A 15,899-nucleotide genomic window follows, 5' to 3' on the forward strand; every position below is an offset into this window, starting at 1 on the left:
TGGCCAAAACGGGTGCAAATAAAAAACAAGAAACAAACCTAAAAAAATAGTAGACAAAAACTGAAGAAGGAAACGCAAATAAATGAATTGCACTCTTTCTTTGGCGAATTTTCTTGTGCTGCTTCTTCTTCTGCTGCTGCCATTTCAATGAACTGCAAAACTCAATGGCAGCTGGCTGCCTGGGCGTAAATAAAAGCACAGAGAAACTTTGCATATTGTGTTTATTCTATGCCCACAGATACGGCGTCCAGGTAGAATACACACAAAAAAAAACTGCAAGAATGATTATCTTGTACACGCCGAAGAGTGAAATACCCTTTTTGACCGGAGTCAACAACGCTAATATACTGACCTTCACTATAAATTTAATTTATGATATAGTTGTCTGATGTTGATGATTTTTGATTCCAATTTAAGCTGTCTTGGCATACAATAAACTTATTATTTGACTGATGACTTCAATGGCAGCTTCATGATATAGTAGTCTGATCTGGATACATTTTTGTCTTGATGTTAAAAATCGCATAATCGAATAAGCCAACAAATAAAACAAGAACTAATCTTTCCGATGGGCCCGTTTCTATAGGTTCTATATAGCAGTCTTAGCTGGAATAGTATTTGTCTAATTGTTAAAAGCATAGTAAATTTGACTGAGATATCAAGGTAAAGCAAAGAGTTACTTACACAAGAATTCATTTATCGACCGTTCGTTCTTATAGCAGCATTACAATATTGTATTCTGATCTGGATTATTTTTTATATGAATGTTGGCAGACAGACATGGCTATAACGACTCGACTCGGTTAGTTGTGCTGATAAAAAATATAGATATTTTACGTAGTCGGCGCTGTCTATTTAAATGCATTACAAGCTTGATGACAAAATTAGAATACCCTCTACAATGGGGTAAAAAAATGCCGTCCAAGTCGAGCAGCTGCGCCGCCTGGCTTTTAATTAAGCGGGCGCAAGTCGCAGGTCCATTATGCTTAGATAATGGCAAGGCCGTCGCTGGGCTTGCATGGCTGGCAAGTTGAATGCGAATGCAAATTATGCGGCGAATTGTGTGCTCATTAATTAAAATTGAACCAAATTGACAGTAGCAGCAGTCGTTGTGGGTGGCAGGGGCAACTCTTTGCCAAAGAGCTTGGAAAAAAAATCAACAACAAAATATTACAGGAGAAGAACTTGACTTGCCGCTGGAGCAGCATCAAAGCGCAGCGCACATCATTACGATGCTGCTCAGCTCAGCTCAGCTGCCCAGTTGTCCAGCAGCAGCACAAGCGAAGTCTGAAGCTGTCACTAAGCCAGCAGCAACTGTGCGGTGCCACGCCCTTTAACGCCCACGCAAGTTCTCAATGTCCACGCCACTGCACTTTGAGGTGAACACTCAAAGTTTGCCTGGGCGCAAAAGAAGGGGGTGGCGCTAAAAAAAAGTCATATATATGTATAAATATATATATTACTTTTATGCAGGGGGGTGGTGGTGGGTGGTGGATGGTGTCCTGGTCTGGTCTGGTCTGGTCTGAGGCAAAATGCAAATCTTGCAGATTTTTAATTTCTTTTCAACGAAAATTGTATTTTCTGTTTGCATTTCTTGTTGTTCGCCATGCCAAAAATAAAAGAAAAACGGCCAGAAACAAGCCAACCCTTTTTTTATATATGTATTTGGCAGCACTCTCAAGCAGACTGATTATGAGGCTCATGATAATTAAGATGATGATGATGACGATGTTGCTGTTAAGCTTTATTATTATGTATTATAGATTCATATTATGCACTTTTTAATTTCTTTTGTCTCGAGCCAATGGCCTCAATCTTCAAGCAGAAATGTGCTTGTGACACTCGCGTTAAAAATATATCGTTCACATTTTGATATATTATTCTAAGCTTACAAAAATTTTAAATAAAGGTCGAAACTCATTAATTAATTAATATTATATGTTATATTTTTATCTCTCTTCCTTCTTCTTTCCTAAAGAGCTGTATTTGTAAACAATAAAATTATTTTAAGTTTCTTCTATAATTTTTATTTTTTGTCATTTATCTTAATACTCACGCGACCATCTCTAGTCACGACACGACTCGACACGAGTCAAAATCGCAGCTAAATGTGTTGACGCTTTATGTAGAAGAAATGCGTTTTTACTTGCCCCTGCCGCTGATATTTGTAAAATTAAAAATCCGCTCGCTGCGAGGCCTCAAGTGGGCTGCAACCCGAATATCCTTGGCAGGCAGAGCCACCCTTTTTTATGCGCCAGGCTGAGGTGCTGCTGGTGTGGGTTGTCTTCTGATGCCGTTGCATTGCCAGCAAGTTGCTACTTGAGCTGTTCGTGCAATTTTTTAAGACTTTTTTCCATCTTCTTGGCCTGGCATATTTTTCGGGGTGTTTGGGCTCACCACTTTGGGGTTGCACATTGTCTACTTTTAGGCGCATACAGGCTGCAAATCCAAAGTAATTAATTGTGCCCCAGGCTGCTGACAGGCTGCAAAGACGGCAAGGAACTTGCATTGCCACCAACCCACACAACCCAACCTCCCCAACCAAAATATACAGAAATGTAGCAACGGCTCCTAGGGTAGCCGAGCCGAGCGACTTAACTGAACCCTTTGTCGCGTCACTTCACGCTTTGCTTGCTCACCCAGGACCTTTCTTGGCCAGATGGTTATTGAGCAACAAAAAAAAAATAATGCTCGAATCATGTAAAGCTATTTGCGTGCTGACCCATAGTGCACCTTGGCCGACATGAAAAGCGCCTTGAAGCATAACCAACTAACCACCGATAATAACTTGGCACAGCACTCTGAGAAAGGAAGTTGTTTCCCATTTGCATGCGGCGACTTGGTCTCGAGATCTTTTCACTTTGCAGCGAGGGTGCACTTTTCACACGGTGCAATATGCCCCCGACCTGCCTGCCTAGCAAGCCAAGCAGCCCCTAGGCCCTAGGGTCGGCAATAATTTTTAATAATTTCCTTTGTTTAAATGGTTTTTCCTTTGAGTTGATCGCAACAATTGCGCTTGCATATGCACAACAAATTCCCACAGAGTCCGCAATTGAAGTGTTAGATGCAAAGATACAATTGCCAGCAAGTGGTCGGGCAGTCGCCGTTGCCGTTGCAGTTGCAGTTGCAGTTGCACTTGTGCAGATACAAGATAACTTGATTGCACTAATTTGAATGCTGCAAACAACAATAAAAACAACAACAACAACAGCAGTTGCAGCAGCCTTAACGCAAACAGTTCCCATGCCCCTGCTATTTAGAGCGACAACTGACAACTGTTTGGTGTGGCAGGGGCCAGGGGCATATCCAAACACCCAAAGATCGTCCAGCCACCATGCTAATGCCGAAGATTAAGGAAAACTATCTGCTTAATAAGCAGGCTATTCACTGCCCTATAAAAGATACACTTAACTGACCGTTCTATAAATGCATTTTACAACTTGGCAAAACTATGCGAAAATTATTTATAATACATTTTTCAAAAGTGAATCATGTTGGATGAACCAGATATTTCAGTTTCTCTTGAAATTTTAGTTTAATATATCTATATAAAATATATTTAATATATCTTATATTCTATATTAAAAATGCAATGTTGAAGCGTTGCAAAGTGGATGAAAAAGCAGTCGGGTCATGTCGGGGCGCAGTCAGTGTATATTGTAAGTAGTAAAAGTCTAGTTCCGCATGGGACAATTGCTGGTTCCTTCTTCAGCAATATCAGCTGCTGTTGTTGCTGGATCAGCGACAGACAGGCAGATGGACAGACACCCAAAACACTGAGGCTCAACTGGTCTGCTAGGGGTTACTTCAATCAATTTCTGACAAGAAGTGTTAAATCTGCACAGTGGCACACACAGTTTAGCTGCAATTGTGAGCTGCTGCTGCTGCTGTGGCTGCTGCTGCTGTGGCTGCTATGGCTGCTGCAGCAGTTGCTTTATTAGAATATCCGGCAGCTTAGAGGAGGCAAAGCAGACAGCATGTCTGCAAATGGTTGCGACTCTGCTCCACATTGTCATAATTCATAAATCAACTAATTCTCTGAAGTCGTTGTGCTGGCAGTAATACTAAAACAACAAATAGCTTCGAAGGCGCACCACTTAATTGACACCACGACCAAGCGTCGAAAATCGACCAGTCAAGTTGGGAAAATACAAATCAAAATGACAACAAGCAAAGTTCAGTCAACTTAACGCGCAAAAGGTTCCCATCGGGCAGCAGCCCGCAAGGGTTTCAAGTTGCCTTAATGAACCGCAACCAGCAACCAGCAACCAATAAACAAAAGGTCAAGTCTAAGAAGTGAAAGACAAGTCGACTAAAGTAATGTTAAGCAAAGACAAAGCCTAGAAGCGACCACCAAAAAACAAACAAACAATAAAGCTGAGCAAAGGAAAGGAAACGTCACGGCGGTTGCTCCCGTTTCCTGCGAAGAAGAAGAAGAAGAAGCAGAAGAAGCAGAAGTAGCAGAAGAAGGAGCAGCAGAAGGAGCAGCAGCAGCACCTGAAGATGAAGAAGAGCAAGTCTTGGTTTCAATTACGCGTCAAAGATTTTCGAACTTTCGAAGCAGCGGATGACTATGCTGTTGATGACTGTGGCACGCTGTAATTGAGCGTGAAGCGTTGCAATGCCCAGACACCTAGTAACAATAAGGGACTTGGATGTGACGAACCTGTCGATCGAACTGGACATGGACATACCCCTAAAAATAGTCCAAGTGGAGGCTAATGAACATTAATATTTGTGTATTGTGTAATGTCGCGACTTTAATGTAAAGTGCAATGAAGCAATGCAAGGCCAACAGCTAAGGGGCAGCGGGTAGCTACACTCAGAAAAAAGTTTGTCCCCAATTGAAAGTCGTCCTCAAAACGAGAATGTTGTTATGATATAAATTTCCTAAAATTAGAAACACTAAATTAAGTCTGTTAAATAATTTAAGTATTATAACTTGCTACGTATTTATTTGTAATTTTTAGGAAAATACAGTGCACTTGGAACAATGTTATAAATATATTTTTATATTTAAGTTAAAAATAATCTGGCAAAGAATTGAAAAATTAAAAATTAGCTTTCGTTTAAGAACTTGACTTTTTGACAATTAATATGATAAGCATTAGATTCTAAATTTAAAGTAAAAATCTTCTTTTTTCTCTGAGTGTAGGGTGGGTATTGTTTGGGTAGGATGCACCGGATGCACTCATTAAGTGCAGCCTTTGAACTGGTACTGGAACTCGTTCTGTTGTATGAGTTATGATGCCAGCTGACGAGCTGTCAGAGTTGACTAAGTCAGTCAGGCAAGTGGTTGGTTGGGTTGTTAAAGTTAATTCATTGCTTTCAGAGCACTGAGTAGGAGACACAGAGACAGATAAATCTGCCCTCATATTGCACTCAGAGTCGTTTATAGTCGTTTATAGCACGTGTTAAACTGTTGTCTCTGCCCTCTACCCCTCGTCAGCTGCTGCTACTCCACTGTCCACTGCTCAAAATGCAAAACCATTTTCCGACAAATTTAATTTCATTAATGTTCGCTCGAAGCTTTTCTTTACTCATTTTTTTTTGGTTTTCTTTTTTGCCGGGCTGCTCTTCAAAGTTCTTGAAATGTCAATGCATTCGCGAAACTCTCTCATCAACGTTGGGCGAGGCAACTAAATTATCATAATGAATCCGACTGGGCGACTTTGCTTGCTCTTTCAACTACTTGAGTTATGCATCCAAGCCCCGTCCCCCCATCCCCCATCCACACTTCTTGTGGCCACAAGTTGGCGCTGCGATTATATTTACAGCTAAGCGTCCTTGTGCCTCTTATGTCCTGCCCGGCGCAGTCCTCTCGCTTACCGTCCTATTTCCCACCAGCTGACAGTTTTTCCTTTTAATGAAAATGTCACTTATAGCCGCCGAGAGTTTTTCAAGCCGCAGGGCGAGTGCAAGTTTTGTTAATATATCCCGGCTGCCTTGGCTTGCCAAGTCCTGGCCAGCCTGGACACTCGACTGAAATGCCATTGATTTTCTGCAACAGCGCTGACCAGGACGCTTCCACTCTGAAGCAGCTCTTTCCATACTAATGCAGCGGACATAATGAAGCAGCAGCAGCCAGATTTAAATGCTTTGCTTATTGGCAAACTTTAAGCCTTTTCCAAGAATTCTGCACCAATGCATAAATCAACAAACGCCCAACTACACAAATAGCCCATCTGACAGCGGAGCTTCCATTGTTTGACCAAGAAAATCTTTTCATTAAATGCAATCACAATGGCCAAGTAGGAAGATGAGAAGGAGACGGTGCCGAAGGAGTTGCTGGAGACGAGGGGTCGACTTTTGAAACTGAGGCTGAGAACAATTGAAATTGGAATTGAATTTTATGCTTTACAGGATTTTATTGCGACTTTTTGACTGTCTGGTATAAGTGAATTTGTTGAATTTGTTACGAAAACAAGCTGAACTCATATTTACATCTCTGTACCAGCCTTTATTAGCTGTCAATTGAGAATTTTATTCTCATTTTCAATTTAATTTTCAAGTCAAGCTGTCCGCACTTGAATTAAATTGAATTAAATGCAATCAATTTGCTTATACGCAGTTACATTTAAATAAATTTACATTTGGTTCACACACACACACACACACACACACACACACACAAAGCACTCGACCACGTCTCACAATTTCACAATTCAATTGAACTTTGTTGCCGCCCTTAACCCCTACACGCCCCCTCTGCCCCCTTTGTCACCACACTGAGGCGATGAGTCAACTCTTTTTGCAGCACTTGCTGCCTGTTGATGGCCTTAGTCATTGCATTGGACTTAATGACACCAAAGTGTGATATACCACAGCAATGGCCATGCAAATAGCAGCACTTAAACACAAATGCAACTGAATCAAACTAAGAATTATAGCAAATGTAGCCATTTTCTTTCTAATATATAGTATTTATATATATATGTGTATCGCCACCGTCGCCTACAGAACCCATCGATCCGTGACTAGGCTCTGTGCGTGGACATGCAATCGCCTGCAATTGCCCCTTTGACGCAAATTGAACACTTTCGCATTGACAGAAAAGTATAAAGCTGATTTGTGCTAAACGATAAGCTAACGTAGCCGGGGGCGAGGAGAGGAGAAGGACGAGGAGGAAAGTGTGCCCCTGCAACCTCTAATTATTTCAAGGCATGTCATGAAGTCATTTCTCTGTCACGGATATATCTATCTATATATGAATGCTTGCTCGCCCAACGCGCACACATGAAATTGAAACTTCAAATATTTGTTCTGGCCAAGAGCCCAAGGACTTGGTTAGCTGTGAACACCCACACCTCGAACTCGACGTTTACCTGTCCAGACATTTGCCAGTTGTTGTAGGTAATTTCCTTAATAACCCGCAGCCTATCACATTAACATATCTCACATTTGTCATAGAAATAAGTCAAACCCACTCCCACCCCATACCACCCACCCACACAATGCCCCATGGAGCAAGCGTTGCTTACGCAACCCGCCAGGTGTACTCCCAGTTGTAGGCAACTTCCCCATCCCAACAACTGCCCCTCCCCCGTACCACACACCACCCCGCCATTTGGAGGCGTTTTGTTAAGGAAATTCGTGGCCGGTCAGGGCAAGGAAATGTTTATGCATATTAAGCGCCGGTCATATGCGTTCGTAATTACACTAAATGACACACACACACACACACACACACACACACAACATACTTATTACGGCCAACACACACGAAAATTGAATTATTAAGGCGCCTTCTTCCCAGAGGCGTTGCCTCCAAACTTAAGTTAACAAATGGAATTGCGTGAGCCACTTTCAAACAATTTCTTGACCAAAACTTTAGCAACTTTGTGCCTTGGGATGTAGTCAACAAATTATTTTTAAAATACCAGCCTATATTATTCTTTTCAATTCAATTTAATAAAAGCGCTCTTGAAAAATTTCATTTTATTCTCTTATTTAAAATAAGCCTGAAAAGCTCGTAAAAATAATAAAAAGTAAAATATTTGTGAAAAATATTTACCTGTGCGAAACAAAAGAGTTGTTTTTTAAGTACAAATTTATGATAAGAAACATGAATGTTTAAAACATTAATTAGTTCAATATAATATATATAATTAGTAAGCATAAGTTCAATATAACTTTGGCTGTTTTTCAGTTTTTATTTTTGCTTCGAGATTTTTTCATTTCATTCTGAATATTTATTGCTTATCTCATTAAAAACTCAAACTGATTTTTGCTCGATTTATACTGAACTCGTGCTCATATTAAAGCTATAATTATTTCATTACTGAATCAGCAGCAAAGTCATATAAAGATTAGAGCTTAAGCGTTTTTATATATCTAATTATAAAGTGTCAGCTATAGGATTTAGTGGTACGATCTGGTCATATCCAACTTACTTACACTCTCCAGCAAAAAGTTGTATATCAAGTTTCATCAAATATGCTTTTAAACTAAGGAAAAATGGCGATATTGACTAGGCATGTGATACTGATCAAGAATATATATAATAAATGGGGTCGTTAACGTCTCTACAAGTTCACAAAGAAAATAAAAAGGTTCTGTCTACCAGAAAAACTTTGTTTATTGGGGTTCTTGGCTTGGGTTGTGTTTAAGTTAAGTCCAACAAACTCGTAATAGCCTCAGCCAGCGTTTGAGAAAATACGTTACAAAAAGCGAACATAAGGCATATATTTTGTTGTATTTCTTATTTTTGAAAAGGTGGCGATAAGTTACTGCAGCATTGGGTCTATGGTGGCATGCTATGGCTTGGTGGTGGTGTGTGCCTTACAGTTCCATTGAGTGCGCCTTGCAATGGGTTTTCCTTTACGCTTCGTGCTTAAGCGGCTGCATGTGTATGTTGCATATGCAGCACGTGGCAAAGGTAACGGCTGAAGTCGAAGTCGAAGTCGCTGCCGACGACGACAGTTGTTTTCCCAGAGCGTCTTGAAGACGTTTGCCGAGTGGGGTGACTTACTTGCTTACTTACTGAAGCGGCATCTGGCAGCTGGCTGTTTGGAGGGTACGATATGGTAGGGCTGTGTAGGGCTACCTTTGATTGTGAGTTAATTGAGGGAAGCGGCCGGGACAAAACTCAACTGCCACGCACCAAGGCGGGTTGGTAAGGAAATCACTGAGTTGGTCAGACTGTACCTCGTTTTTATTGCCATATGAAATATGAGTGGAAAAGCTGCAAGTTAAACGTAACAAAGGCAAAGGCACCTAGATAAATGGGTGGTAGCGTGGGAGGGTGGGTGCTTTAGATGTATGAGTTGGAGAGTTGGAGTGCTTCTCTATCATTTGGTGTGCGCTTGAAATTGGCTTCGTGACGCTTATCGCGATCAATAAATAATATATGAGCAGCGAAAAAAAAGCGAACGAACGAACTACACACGACAGTAGAAAATAAAAAGTATCTGGCAGATACATTTGAGTAATTTGCGTCGTTAGCATTAGACAGAGAGGCAAATAATAATAATAAAAGAAAGTACGCTTGATTACAATGAAAATGTTTTTAATGCCACACACACACACACACAAATACACAGGCAGGCGGACAGAGAAAGATATCTGCATAGATAAAGGCAGCAACTACTGCTGCCCCCTTGCCCGAGTAGCATGGGAAGCCATGAGAGACTACTATATGGCTATATCGAAAAACTCACGTTAGGCATGCATTTTTTTTTCGTTTTTTTTTTTCATTTTTTTGATATTAAAAGCGCGATAAGCAACAGACACGAAACGGTAGACAGGCGTTTGGACAGTGACGGACATCAGGTAATAGACAAAAGCCTCGCCACGGCGCCTGCCGCTATGCAACAAAACATTCAGGCAAGAAGCATGCAGCGCCAAAGTCGAACCAACTGACGGACTTTGCCGTCCCTTTGCAAACAAATACAATGCCCAACAACTTGGCCACATATGGCCATTTTTACAGGCGCACAGCATTGCGTGTGTGACTCAGTGTGTGTGTGTGTGGCACAGCTATCTAATCAAGCACTGAAAGACAATAAAAGCAAACACACACACACACACACACACACACACAGCCACGACAAACAGCGACCACAAAAAGTGCTCATGTCTAAAACAATAACAGGAACAACAGCAACTAGAAAAACCTCGTAGATATTGATACTCGTATGCAGAGTTAGGAGGGGTGGAGCTGGTGCTGGGGTCTAAAACTGGAGCCAGCTACTTTTAGCTGGCTAAGTGCAATGGCTACACTGAGAGACAGTTATTTCAGTGACTTCTTTTTATGATTAAGCTACAAATATTTGATGAGGATTGACAATGTTTTTGTAAAAGGGAAACACATTTATCTAAAGCTTAATAAATATTGTTGACATCGCTCTCAAATTATGCTTTCTTAAAATTATACTTATAACAATAAGAACATTTTTTAGAAACTTTTATTTATAATTTTCATTAGTGATCAACATACACAAAATACATACACTCATCTTAATATTAAATTTATCTTATTTTATTTTTAATATGTACTTAACATTTATTTGTTATATATATTTATGAATATCAAAACACATCGATTTGAAGGTGTTTTGTGTGTTTTTAGCCTGTCGCATATGGATGGATTTTCTGCTATTTTTCTCAGTGCAATGACAACGGCTGTGACTGCCGGTGCTGCTCCACTTGAGAGCAGTTGGAAGTTATTGATATCTACAGAGCTGCCATATGGCGAACTAAATCGGTATCGCGTCTATAAAAGTATTTTCATGTAGGCAACACTATCTCCATATATATATATATATATATATCTACACACATATCTTATCAGTATTATCAATGAGCTTAGCTGCAAGTCAAGAATAACAAAATGGCATAGAACCCTGGCAAACAGCTTGATTAGCAGACGCACACAAACAGGATATGAGTGTATCTAGCTCCTTGCCACAAGTATCCTTTCTGAGCACAAGGTATGTAAGTGTGTTTAGTTACTTTCCGAACTATCCACTCTCAGCACACGTTATGTAAATGTATCTAGTTACTTGCAGAAGTATTCTTGCTGAGCACTCGTTAGACTCGCAGTAATAGTTGCATTTCATAGCAATTTCCATTCAGAGACGCAACCTTTTGCCCAATTTTGCGACAAACTTTTCACATAAACATTAAAATCTTTGCCGCTGTCTTCACACACACACACACACACGAACTTACACAGACAAGGTCGACCCGAGCAGAAAGGACATTTTCTTTTAGCATAATTTTCGCTTGAATTGTGCTCACAAAGTTGCTGCTGCTCTGCCAATTCTCCTGGAAACAACTGCCAGAAAAGTTTTGTCCGCATTACGAATGTAATTCTAATGTGTTTCGCGTAGCCGGATTAGCAATTGCAGCCAGACGGGCTTTTAGTGGACTTTTTTTTGGGGTGGCGTTTACTTTTGTATTCCAATTACCACAGAAAAAAAAAACAAGTTGAAAGGTGTTTTTCCAACTTTTTGAGGATCGACAACTTCCGACAGAAAACCCAACAGAATTTCATTCAGGTAACGCATCAAAAATCGGAACTGAATTCACTCGCTCTCAGTTTCTACCTCTTTGTGTCAACCACTAACGAACAGAAGCCAGAAACGCCCCTTTTGGGTTGCTGCTGGTCTCCTTGCCTCGCTGCTTCCTTCCTGCTCGATCATCGGCTTGTGCGCACGCGCATTCAGGCATATAGTCAAAACCCGAGAGCGAGTCGAGGCCGAGTCGAGATCGAGTCGAGATCGAGTCGAGTTCGAGTTCGAGTCTCAATATGTGCCCAGGTGTGCGCACTGGGCTCGTGGCTGCAAGTTGTGGCACGTACTTTTTCTTGTTGTTGTTGCCTGTCATGCGATCGCGATTGCGATCATCATCATCATACACAGCAGGCACACACCCATACGGGTCTCTGGGGGTTGAGAATGTGATCACTCTCTCTATCTCTCTCGCTCTCTTTCTCTATCTCTCTGTCTGTGGCTCTGCGGCTCTCCCCAGTTCAGACTGTGATTTCTGCCTGTGCATGTTTGGATTATTTTAGCAGTTGGCAATCTGCTCTCGCAAAGTATCTAAAATCGAATACAAGTCTCAAATAGTCGTAGTGCCTAATTGCATTTGTGTCAATTAGACGAATTCGCTGTCATATTTTTATGTTGAGGCCATCAAATGCGATGAATTTTTTAACGGATTTCAAAAGCACTTGACCGTAACGCAATTGTGTCCAAGTGTCGCCAGCTAGCAGGCCAGTCGACTAGCCAGCTAGCCAGCTAGCCACCCGGCCCAAGTTGAGTTAAAGCATATTTTAATGATGACACCCGGCCAAAAAATAACAGCAACAACACCAGCAAGGAGAGGTGTGGAAGGAGAACACATGGCTGTGCCACACTTTGTACATTTGTTGGCAGCAGGCAGCAGGCAGTAGGCAGTAAATGCGATGGGTACATTACCGTGTGCCGCGATCTGTGAAGGCACATTCCAAAGCACACTTTCAGATACATTCGCCCTGTGTATACCACACATCTATATATGTGTGTGTCTGTGTGTGTGTGCATGCAAAGTATGTGCCTGCTTTATGGAACCCAAATGTGAATGGAACACAGCAATTTGTGTATGTGTGTGTGCTGATAACAGCTGCGACATAAATACATATACCCGAATACATATAGAAATATGTGGTATTATTGAAGTAGTACTTTATGTATGGCATTTTAGAATTTTAAATTTTTAATTAGTTTTTCATATAAAATCGTTTTTATGACAACTTATTACTTTTAGGTCAATTGATCTTAATATATATAGTATTTTTTGGATTTTGAATGAGCTTTTGCTTTTCTTCGGGGGATTTTTTCATGGGGATCTTATCTTCTAAGTCTTCCTATTATATGCAAGGAATTTTTTAATTGCAATTTATAAATTTTTTATTAATAGATCTTAAAATATAATGAATTTTTATTTTATATACAGTTGAGTTACTTTTAAATTTGGATCAAAATATAAATATTGAATTTTTGAATTTTAAACTAATTTTTCAACAATAGATTATATTGCACATTAAATTCAATTATATTTATTAAGTTTTCTCTACAATATTCAGTCAATGATTGGTAATTATGATCAGATTGATAAAAAAAAAAAACTTATGCGACTGGAAATATTAAGAAATGTTGAATAATTTTCATTCTGAAGCAGATTCAATATAATACTACTAAATGCATTTGTATTCCACTATTGTAATCAGTTACAATGATTACAATATTCAAAGAAAACGCTACATATGAAGAACCTTCTATTTGCTGCTCAGACACCCTGTCTAGAGAAATGTGTTAAGGTCGTAATTATGTGCGCTGCAGTCGCCTGATGTTTCCACTGTGGCACGTTTGTAGGTGGCAAGTTCATAGTGAGCCAACTTTCTTTGATCCCTAGTGCGCTATCAAAACTATGAAATGGGCCATATGTTACTTTGGGCGCTCGTTCCGAGGGTTGGTCGGTAGATGTTTGAGCAAGGCTCAAGACAAGCCGTTGTTCTTGGTGCATTGAACTTTCCCATTTTTAAATGATGGAAGTTGCTTGCCTTTAACAATTTCAATCTTGTTAACCAATATTTTGTTTTTCCCTTGCAGGAGGATCTATGATGAACGACGGAGAAAAATAACGCTTTGTTTGTGGTAAATATATTTTGGCTAAGTTTTACCTATATTAAGAGAGATCTGCGAGACTGCAGTGGCATTTCTGCAGTTCCCATCCCAAGCCCAAGTTTGATCCTTGATATGAATTTATACATAAGTATAAATTGTGTGTGTGTGTGTGTGTGTGTGTAGGTATGCATGTGTATAGGGGTGGCTCTTAACGTTGCCTTGCAAGCTGCACGCTTGCCAAGTACAGTCCTTTTAAAGGACCCGAACACAGGACACACATAGGGGTGGGGTATGGACGGAGTTTCTGTTGACATTGACTTGGGCAAACGGGCGGGTTGGTTGCCTCTGTGCGCCTCGAGAACTGCATTCCAATGCAATTAGATGGCAAATGCGACTTTGTTGTCATGGCAATGCTTTAAAATAATCGCCTCCCGTAGGGGAGGTTTCGGTTCTTGGAAAACTGCATATGTCATTTATACAGATGCAACTTCGAATTCCATGAATTAAATCCGCTTTCTCCAACTACTACAGCTAAAAGATAAGTTGCGAGTTGACAGACAGACTCACCGGCGAGTTTGAACAGTAAACTTCATTTTTTAAGAGCTTAACAAACTAACTAAGTATGTGAATTCATTTCCTACAGTAATTGAGGGCGTATATGTTTTTTATTTTTTATTTAGGTAGTATTCTAAAAGTTTCTTATTACCCTTACTTTACTTTACTCTAAGTTCGTATTTAAGTTTTCCGTCTTTTCTATGCATTTTTTTAAATTGTATTTTATATTCAAGTGTTCATAAATACTGCTACTAAATTAAACAATTTAACTGGATTTATTTAGAATATTTTTATTTTTTTATAGCTTAAATTTTTTATAACAAATTTTTAAAAAAATATTTAAATGCTTATCAAATAAAAAAAAAGTGTTATTCATTTATTTTTTATTTTACCTTTTTACATTTTGTCACCTCGATTATAGTTTAAATTTGCTTAAGAGAAATGCTAAAAAATTATTTTAATATTAAATAAAATAGGTATTTCTTATTAGTTTTTGGTTTTGAATGGTTTTAAGATAATATTTCTGTCAAATTAATCAAAATTCATATTTCTTTGAAATGCAGAGCAAATGAGATGTATTTTTATTATATAAATATGAGAAATGACCGCTGATAGATACAAATGTCGAAACTTGGCAGAAACGCCCCCAAATTCAAAGTGACTTTGACGCATTATGTGCTGGCGGAAAGTTTCCCAGTTTCAAAGTTCTCTTATTGATTATTTTGAGTGCTTACGCATTCGGTTCGCTGGGCATATGCAAAAGTATCTGTGTTTTCACAAACAAGTATCTGTGTATCTGTGTAGCTGTACCGAAAGTAAGTCAAACTTGCTTATCAGCCAAATATAACACATTCGTTATCTCCAGTTATTGTTCACGTATGTGGTATATGATATATTCAAAAGGGGGTGCGAGGAGCACACACACAAATGGAAAGAAGTTGCCAGCTAAATAAGCTCAAGTGGAGAAATTAGATAAAAACCTGTCGCATTCTAAAAAAGGGCAAAGGGTTGGCTTTAGCTGAATTAAGGACTAAAACACGCACACATACACACACACACACACACATACACATCGATTACAGCTTCCTTCCCACTGCCTGGACGGGGAGGGAGAGCAGAGGCAAAGGTCAGGCGAACAGAGTCAACCCCCGAGCGGCAGCAACCGAGCACCAACCAATCAAGTGGCCACCCAAACCAAAAGCTTTTGGCTCGCCACTTTTACTTTCCATTTAAACACCCCCCGCTACCCACTCCCCCCACTACCACCCATTCCCATCCGCAACCATCCCTCTCAGCGCCGTCGCTGGCTGTTTGCAATTAAATTGCTTGCTTATGTACAATAATTCGGTATTTTTATTTAGTTAAAGTCTTGTTTGTGACTTCATCTTCTACTATATATTCACAGAAACACTTTTTGAACGCAAGCAAGGATTATTCAAGACAACAACAGAAACGAAAGCCAAAACAAAAAGAACAAAAAACAAAAACCAAAAAATAAATAAATAAATATAACACGAAAACGAACAAATTTCAACGCAAGTTCTCGACAAAGAAGCCGAAAAAAATACTTTTAGAGAATTACATATAAATATCAAAGCGAAACCTAACGACAAGCAAAATAAGTAAAAAGAAAAGGAAGAAGCAGAAGCAGAAGAAGAAGAGGAAGAAAAATTAAACGAAGACCATTAATACAAGGAGAAAACAAAATCAAAACAAATTGAAATAACATTAAAT

At 39.7% G+C, this 15,899-nt stretch overlaps 1 long non-coding RNA gene across 2 annotated transcripts in view; it reads left to right on the forward strand.

Annotated features, from left to right (window-relative positions):
- LOC116805782 overlaps nucleotides 1-15,812 on the forward strand; it is a 46,317-nt gene extending 30,505 nt beyond the window's left edge. For both annotated transcript variants that reach the window (XR_004365390.1, XR_006246659.1), the window contains exons 3-4: nucleotides 13,596-13,640; nucleotides 15,571-15,812. This is a non-coding gene — a long non-coding RNA (uncharacterized LOC116805782). The remainder of the gene's footprint in view (nucleotides 1-13,595; nucleotides 13,641-15,570) is intronic.
- The last annotated feature ends 87 nt before the right edge of the window (nucleotides 15,813-15,899 follow it).

This window comes from Drosophila grimshawi, unplaced genomic scaffold (assembly GCF_018153295.1).
Source record: "Drosophila grimshawi isolate 15287-2541.00 unplaced genomic scaffold, ASM1815329v1 contig_311, whole genome shotgun sequence".
NCBI lineage: Eukaryota > Metazoa > Arthropoda > Insecta > Diptera > Drosophilidae > Drosophila > Drosophila grimshawi.